Source organism: Protopterus annectens, chromosome 6.part0 (assembly GCF_019279795.1).
Source record: "Protopterus annectens isolate FY-2018-M chromosome 6.part0, PAN1.0, whole genome shotgun sequence".
Classification (NCBI taxonomy): Eukaryota; Metazoa; Chordata; order Ceratodontiformes; family Protopteridae; genus Protopterus; species Protopterus annectens.
The window spans coordinates 280,629,629-280,637,900 of NC_056737.1; positions in this window are offsets into that span (position 1 = coordinate 280,629,629).

Below are 8,272 nucleotides of genomic sequence, written 5' to 3' on the forward strand. Positions count from 1 at the left end.
CCAAAAATTATAGATACAATTTCAGATAAAGATGGGATGTTAAGCATGGTTATTTTGAAAATCAATAAGAAGCATTATACTTTGATTAATACATACTGGATACCAGGACTGAGTGCTAAATATGTTGACAAATATCTGGACCTGATTACTTTTTTAAATGCAAAAGGGGAAATTATAGCAACAGGTGATTTTAACTGCCTATTATCAGGCAATGATACTTCTAAAAATGGTAAAATAAAACTAACATCTCAAGCCAAGAAGTTAAATGACTTAACAAACCAGATGAACCTTAAAGATATACATGGTCTAAGAGGACATTATTCCTTAGTCTACACTCACTATTCATATCAGTTTGGTACACAAACAAACATTGATAAGGTCTTTGTATCAAATAATATATACTCTAAAATTAAAGTGACATATTGACTTGTCCACTTTCTGACCATAATGCTATAAACTTTACATTAACTACACATACAGATGATTTAAGATTTCTACAGAGAATTCCTGCTTACATAACTCAGCTAAATGACTTTAGGGAATGGATAATGAAAGAGATAGACATGTTTATGGAAACAAATGATAATGGTGACATGACTTATACTACACTATGGGACACCGTTAAAGTTTATATATAATATAGAATAAAATCTTGGTACCTTAAAAAAGGAGAGAGTGGGACAAATACCTTTTACACTTAGAAAAAAACATAGACAAGATAAAAATGGATGCAAAACCAAATAACAAAGTAACACATAACAAAATTACTAAGTTAAATAAGAAATACTTAGAAGTTCTGAAACATAAGGTAGCCATAAACCTGGAAAAAACTGAAATTACAATCTTATGCTGTAAATCCCAAATATCTACATAAAATTTCTGTAAGATCCAAAAAAAAAATAAATAAATAAAAAATCAAAATCTTATTAATGAGATTAAATATAAAAATGATGGTTCAGTTAAGAGTACATCTAACTTAATGGGCACATTAGAAGTGTTCAAAAACTACTATAAAGATATAAATAATAACACACCACTTTTGGAGAAATAATGTAATAAATACTTTTATTCAAGAAAATATAACTACTAAGGTGTCAGTGCAACAAAATAACATATTAAATAAACAAATAACACTAACGGAAGTGAAAGAGCAAATGAAAGAAATTCAAAGATAATAAAGCTCTAGGATGGATGGAATAATTCCTGAACTATATAAGATTTTTCCTGAATATATAATAAAGAAAATGATGAGTGCCTTTACTATGGTTAAGCAAAAATGTATAACACCCCCATCATGAAAATACTCAGTTATCTCCCCCATATTTAAACAAGATAAGGACCTCAAATTGTGTGATTCATATAGGCAAATTTCATTACTGAACACTGATTCTAACATTTTCATGACAATATTAGCTACTAGGATAAAGAAAATGTTATCTAATCTAACACATAATTATCAGACAGGGTTCATTCTTCATAGAAAAGTGCAGTATAACATTATTAAATTGCAATCATTAATAGACATAGCATGCAAATACAAAAAAACAACTAACTATTATCAGCCTAGACATAGAAAAGGCTTTTGATTTTATTAGTTGGTCTTATCTACAAAGAATTCTGATTGGTTTTGAATTCTCCTCAGATTTTGTCAACTTATTAATGAAAATTTATAGTGGGGCACAAGCTTATGTGAAAATCAGATCATGTCTATCCTCACCACTAAAAATCCTCAAGGGAACAACACACGGTTGTCCTTTGTCACCATTATTGTTTGCTCTTTCAATGGAACCTTTTGCTACATATATCAGAAAAAAGCAAAATATAAAAGGCTTTCAAATTAATAAGGACTATTTTCCTAAGATACAATTATTTGCTGATATGTTGTTAACGTTGGGTGATATTGATGGTTCTTTGCATGATGTTATAAATACCTTAAGCAAGTCTGAAAGAATTTCAGAGCTTAAGTGTAATCATAATAAATCCAAAACATTACTAATTAACAAAAAGATCAACAAAAACCTAAGAGAATAGCCTGTTTAATTGGGACAATGATGTATTAGAATATTTGTGTGTCAGTATAAAGAGTACATGGAAAGAGTCTATTAAACTAAACTACAATAATTTAATAACCACCATTAGTGAACTAATCAAAAGATGGAATAAAATGTTCTACACAATGGGGGATAGGCTCTCTTTAATTACAATGATAATTTTACCTAAAATTTTGTTTTATATACAGTCATTGATACTACCCCGTCCCAAAAACTAATTTAAAAAAATTAGATTCCATGCTACTTAAATTTTTATGGTTCTCCTTAAAACCTAGGATTGCATATAAATGGCACATTAGTGCTTGGAACAGTAATGGGATAGCATTCCCTAGCTTAGATCTTTATTTCAAATCAGTTATAATTAATGTAATATTACATTGGATCACACCTACCTATATATCTGGCTGGAAAACAATACATGAGATTCATATAACTAATGTCAGAACTATAGAAAATCAATTTAAGGAACAATATGGAATAAGTAGAGATCATTGGCTTTTATGTGAATTTTGTTTATTTAATAAGAAGTTTGATCATTTTTCTTATGGCATTAATCAAATATTTAATAACTTTAAAAATATAGTTGATTGTAATTACAACATTAAACAATTTATATTTCTTATATTCCCTATAGCATACTCCCCTGATTGCCTAGATTCTTTCAATATCAATGCGATGCAAAAATTAAATGAAAATAATTTCATATTCTGGCATTTGTTTATTGAAAATAAGAGCATTAAACCACTAAACTCTCTTTTATGTAGTTTTGATAATAGTCAAGATAGTTGTTTATACACCCATTACGGCAGTTTATAGAAAACAAAATGAGAGTATCAGTCAACCTAGAGACTGAATCTATAGCTAGTTTGATTCAGCTTTTTATTAGGTGTCTTGAAAAGATAGATAATCAAAAATTAAGTATCTCACCCCAAGATACTAAGAGAAGACACTCTAAAGTTTGACTCAGATTTTTGGAATTACTATGTAAAGATTAATGGAGAACAAATATCCGATGAATCGAAAAAATTGTTATTGAATTCTACTTATGGTATCTCTTCCTCATTATACTGGAGATTGTATACATGGACATTTATGAATAGGAGCTTCTATACTCCACATAAAATAAATCTTATACTCAAAAACTGTGAAAGTAAATGTTGGAAATGTAGTACAAACAAAAACTAAAAGCTGAAAACCACAAACCAAGTAAAAAAGACACTATGGCAAGTCAATAGCATAAAAACAGCAAAGCTGGTGCAATTTATTGAAGAAAGCAAACTCCTTCAGAAACCATTTTTTAATTAAAAAAAAAAAAACATTTAAATAGTCACAATTAATGACTGTTATGCCAATCACATTTTGCATCATATTATCCACTCATTAAAGGCATCTAAACTGCTTAAAAATATATACCACTAATAAATAAATACTAATTTAAACTACCTACACCATAATATAAGTACTAACAAATCATGTTGTAAAAATAAAAACAGTAATAAACATTTCAAACTAAGATAATCATTTTATAATAATGTATGATATAATAAATAAATAATGTATATATACCTCACTTAGTTAAATTCTGTATTAAAAAACTATAAATTACTATACTGAATGTTCAATAATATTCAAATAATGTTTAAATGTATATTTAGAGATGTTTAAATACTAAACAAAGCCTTCTATAAAGGAAACATCACATCAACGTCTAAGACTCCTTAACTTAAGAATGCTGCTAATTGAGCATGTTTCATTTAACCCAGGATAGTTATAAGCATTCAATCTAATCTGCCAAGCTAACTCTAATTCTTCCAGACATAAAGGTGCTGGGCCACCTCTTATGTCTGTGTTTATCTGGTCTATAACTGAAAATTTAAATCTATGGTCCGTATAGGACTGGACATGTTTAGCTAAAGCACTGACTTGTTTGTTCTTATTAATAGCATATTGATGTTCATAAATCCTTTCAAGGAGCTTACACTCCGTTTTGCCTACATAAAGTGCAGGACAACCCTGACATGTTGCTAGGTAAACAACCATCTTCGAGTTGCAATTAAACCTAGATTTCAATTTTATATGAAAACCATTTGCTGTTACTGAATATAAATTATCCACAAATTTACAATAGTTGCAACTTTGACATTTAAACATCCCTAAAGTTTTTGGTTGAGCCTGTCATTGTCGCTCAAGTAAATCTTTTAAGTTCCGACCTCTCCTAAATATTGCTCGTGGTGCATCACCCATTTTTGCAACAATAGAGGGGTTTGATTTAAATATACCCCGATTTTTCTTAATGATGTCCAAACAGGTATAACTATGTATATTGAATGTAGTAATAAAATTCACTTCATTTTGTATATTATTTATAGGACTACGTGTAGTGATACCATCAACATCTGGAGTAGAAGTTGATGTTTCAACATTGTTAAGTTTAAACCCCAGTAAAGGTTTATATGTTCCATTAGTTCTTTTATACTGGACCTCATTTATTAAATCATCCAGTAAGGGTACCAGGTAACCTCTGTGTAAAAACATGGACTTTAATAACTGGCATTCTTCCTCAAAATCTTGGTTATTGCTTACAATTCCTGCAGCTCTCACTAGCTGCCCTTTAACCATGGAACGCTTCTGGTAGTGAGGATGGCAACTTGAAAAATGCAAGAAAGAGTTAGAAAAAGTACTCTTCCTATAGATGTTGGCAACATAATGGCCTAAATCCATATTCTTAGTTATCCAAATATCTAAATATGCTATAGCTTCTTTATTAAAGGTAGCTGTAAATTGTAAAAGTTGAGTTGACTCATTAAACTTTTGAACTATGGAGTTACTAGTTTCAACATCTCCCTTTAACAAAATAAAAATGTCATCCAAATACCTTGTGTAATGTATAACCAAATCATTAATACTCTTGTTCTTGAATACATATTCAGATTCCCAATAGGCCATAACAGAGTTCGCTATGCTTGCCCCACATGGAGAGCCCATAGCTACTCTGACTTTTTGAAGGTAGAAGTTGTCACCAAACATAAAGAAATTGTTGAACAAAATAATTTCCAAAAGTTCTGTAATTAATGCCACCTCACTAGCCGAAGCCCCATGTTTTTTAAGCGACAAGTTTACCCATTCAATACCTATGTCCTGAGGTATACATGTATATAAGTCCCTCACATCCACTGTGAGGAAGTTATAATCCATGCTAAATTCTAGGCTATCCAGATTTTTAAGGAATGACCACGAATCTTTGCATATCTGTTGTTCTTTAATCAAATATTTTTGTAAAATTGTATCTACAACTTTTGCACAGGAATAGGTAGGTGACCCTCTTCCACCAACTAACGGTCGCATGGGAGGGTTCACCATATCCTTATGGATCTTCGGTATCCTGAACATATAAGGGTATCTGGGGTAAGTAGTGAACATATAGTTATAAATATTTTGTTCTATTCTCCCCTCAATGAACAAATCTTCTATGCTACTTCTAATATAGTTATATGCTTTGTTTATTTCTAATCTAGAACTCATGTCATATGCCAGATTGTCTAGTAATGCATGCATCCTTTCTACATAATCCAAATTATCAAAGACTACCAAGCCACCACCTTTATCTGGCTTGCAAATGCGTATGTCTTGTGATTTAATAAACTCAAGACATTCACGTTCAAAATGGTTGGACTTGTGTTTAGCACTAACAGGGAACCCTCTTTTGATACTTTGTCTTATGTCTAACTCACAAAGTTGTTCAAAAATTTGTAATAAAGGATGCAAAGGAGGGTTGAACGTACTAGGGATATAGAATTTACTGGAGATGAAATTATTTGCTGCAACGCCCATCATTAAATTAAAATTGAGCTTCCTAGTAATATTTTAAGGTCAATGACAGTTTTCACCAAATCAAGCTTTTGTTCAGGGACATAAGTATACCCTTTAGACAAAAAATCTACTATGTCTGGGGGTATAACAACAGATGAAAAATTAAATACTTTGAAATCCCCTGTCTTATTAGTAATAATAGTTGGCTTAGATATTAAATTATCTCTACTAGGTCTACTAAAATCTTCAAGACCTAATTCATCCTCAAACAAGGCGAAATCTAACATGTCTTCTGGTAAAGCTCGACAAATTCCATCTGGAACAAAACTAGCATCAACGTCCTCTACAGTTAAGTCTTTCATTTGTTGTGTTTCCATTGTGTTTTGTTCATCTGATAATTGCTCTGCTGTTTTGGTCTGGCTCCCATTTGATTGGCTAACTGAAAATTTGAATTCTGATAAGACTGGCCAGTACTGTTCTTATCATGTTGGAGGTGAAGTAACCATTCACTTCTTCTCAATTCTTGTTGCCCATACATATTCGCATTGTTAATTGAGTTAGTAACTGAAGGTTGTAAATTGTCATTCTCACACTGGAATTGGTTATTATCCATGCTGCCATTGTTAGAATTAGTCAGCAAGTTAGAACATGAAGAATTGTTGTGCCAAACTTGAGCCGCTGAGGGGACTGGATATGCAACACCCTCCTTGTATGCTTTACAATCGCGGTCAAGTTTTTTCATCTTATTACTTCTCATCTTGACTAAATATTGGTCAATGCTAGAAAACATATGGGTGTATTCATATTTGTACCTATGAAAGTCAACATCAAGTTTAATACTCGTATCCAATTCTGTTACTTTTATATTAAGCTCAGCGACCCAAGTGGTATAATGTTTAACCATAAGGTCCAATAATTCAAACCCTTGTTGGTCAAATATCTCTAACAATTCCTTGTGAAAATTAGAATTAGCAACCAAACCTGTTGGAAATTGGTGGTGTCTTAACCGTTTTGGCACCACCTTCCGTGACAAGCATTCACGAAAGAATGCTATTTCGAGTTGTAGATTTTTTAATTTCACCAGATGGCTATCTAAAAGTTTAAGTTTTGCCACTATATCAGATAGTAAAGTGTTGTTACCTTTGTCGTGATGCTGAAGTTCCGTGTTCATAGAAACTACACTGGTGAAAGAAAAACCTTCAGAAAGCCACTGATTTAATTCCGGATGCGACGGTGAATTGAATTCACCCATGACAGGCACACTACTGGCAAGACAAGGTTGTTGAGATGGTAAATCACTCATATGATGTGCTTTACAAGTCCCCAATAAATCTGATGCTCCCATATTGCCAACCGGGCAAGTCAAAGTTTTAGATGCCGGTTGTTGAAGCGATTGACCCTGCGGGACTAGGGCCGAGCCTGTAACTGCTTCTGGCCTTAAAACTGCTGTAGTAAAGGTAGTTATTGGCATATTCATAGCCTCCTGGTTAATGTTGGAAATGTATTGAATTACTAGAGGCCAACTGGGTTCACATGTTCATTAAATGTAGAAATGTTGTTCAATACTGGAAAGACTTCAGATATTATGTAAATGCTTTATAGTCTGATAACTGTCATATTTCTAACTCACTAATCCTATTCAATGTTTCTATACCTAATGTAATACCTAAATCTCAGATTCAGTTACACTGGTCAATTCTTGCAATTGCCAGAAAAGTTATTACTTTGAACTGGAAAAGTAAACAAGATTTGATGTTTAAAGATTTTATTAATTTAGCAAAAGTTGTTTGTAAACAAAACCTGCAAATCATTTTTTATAGAACTCATAACATTACTCATAAAAAATAGCATGGAAAAAATTGGAAAACCTTTTGAACAAATACTGATAACTTCTCGTGGATAAAATGATTGTTTATCGTGGATGAATGTAAATATTGTAAATAGTTGTGTTATTGTTTTATTGTATTTGTTATATGTACATTTGTGGATGTTTATAATGGAAACAAAATAAAAATGTTTTTGAAAAAAATATATATAAGATGTGGAGACAGATGAGAAGGCAAAAAGTGGCATGCCAGACCATACATGTGTGAAATATATAACTTTAGTGTTTGAGTCTATAAGACTGATGGAAAGAATGTAGAGCCAATGAATGTAGTAAAGGACATGACTGCAGTTATAATGTCAATGCTGGGTGAAAAATATACAAAGGAAAAGTGTGCCAACTGTGTTACAGTAAGAAGAGAATAATCAGTATGGGAGAACCAGTATGCAGACGGGTGAATACAAAATGGGGGGGGGGCAGGGTTGCAGTGCATAATACCGTGTATTAATGATGTCAGACTGAAATATGAGCGCATATTTCATTAACTTACTGCTTGGTTTGTTCTATATTATAGATGGACTGTAAT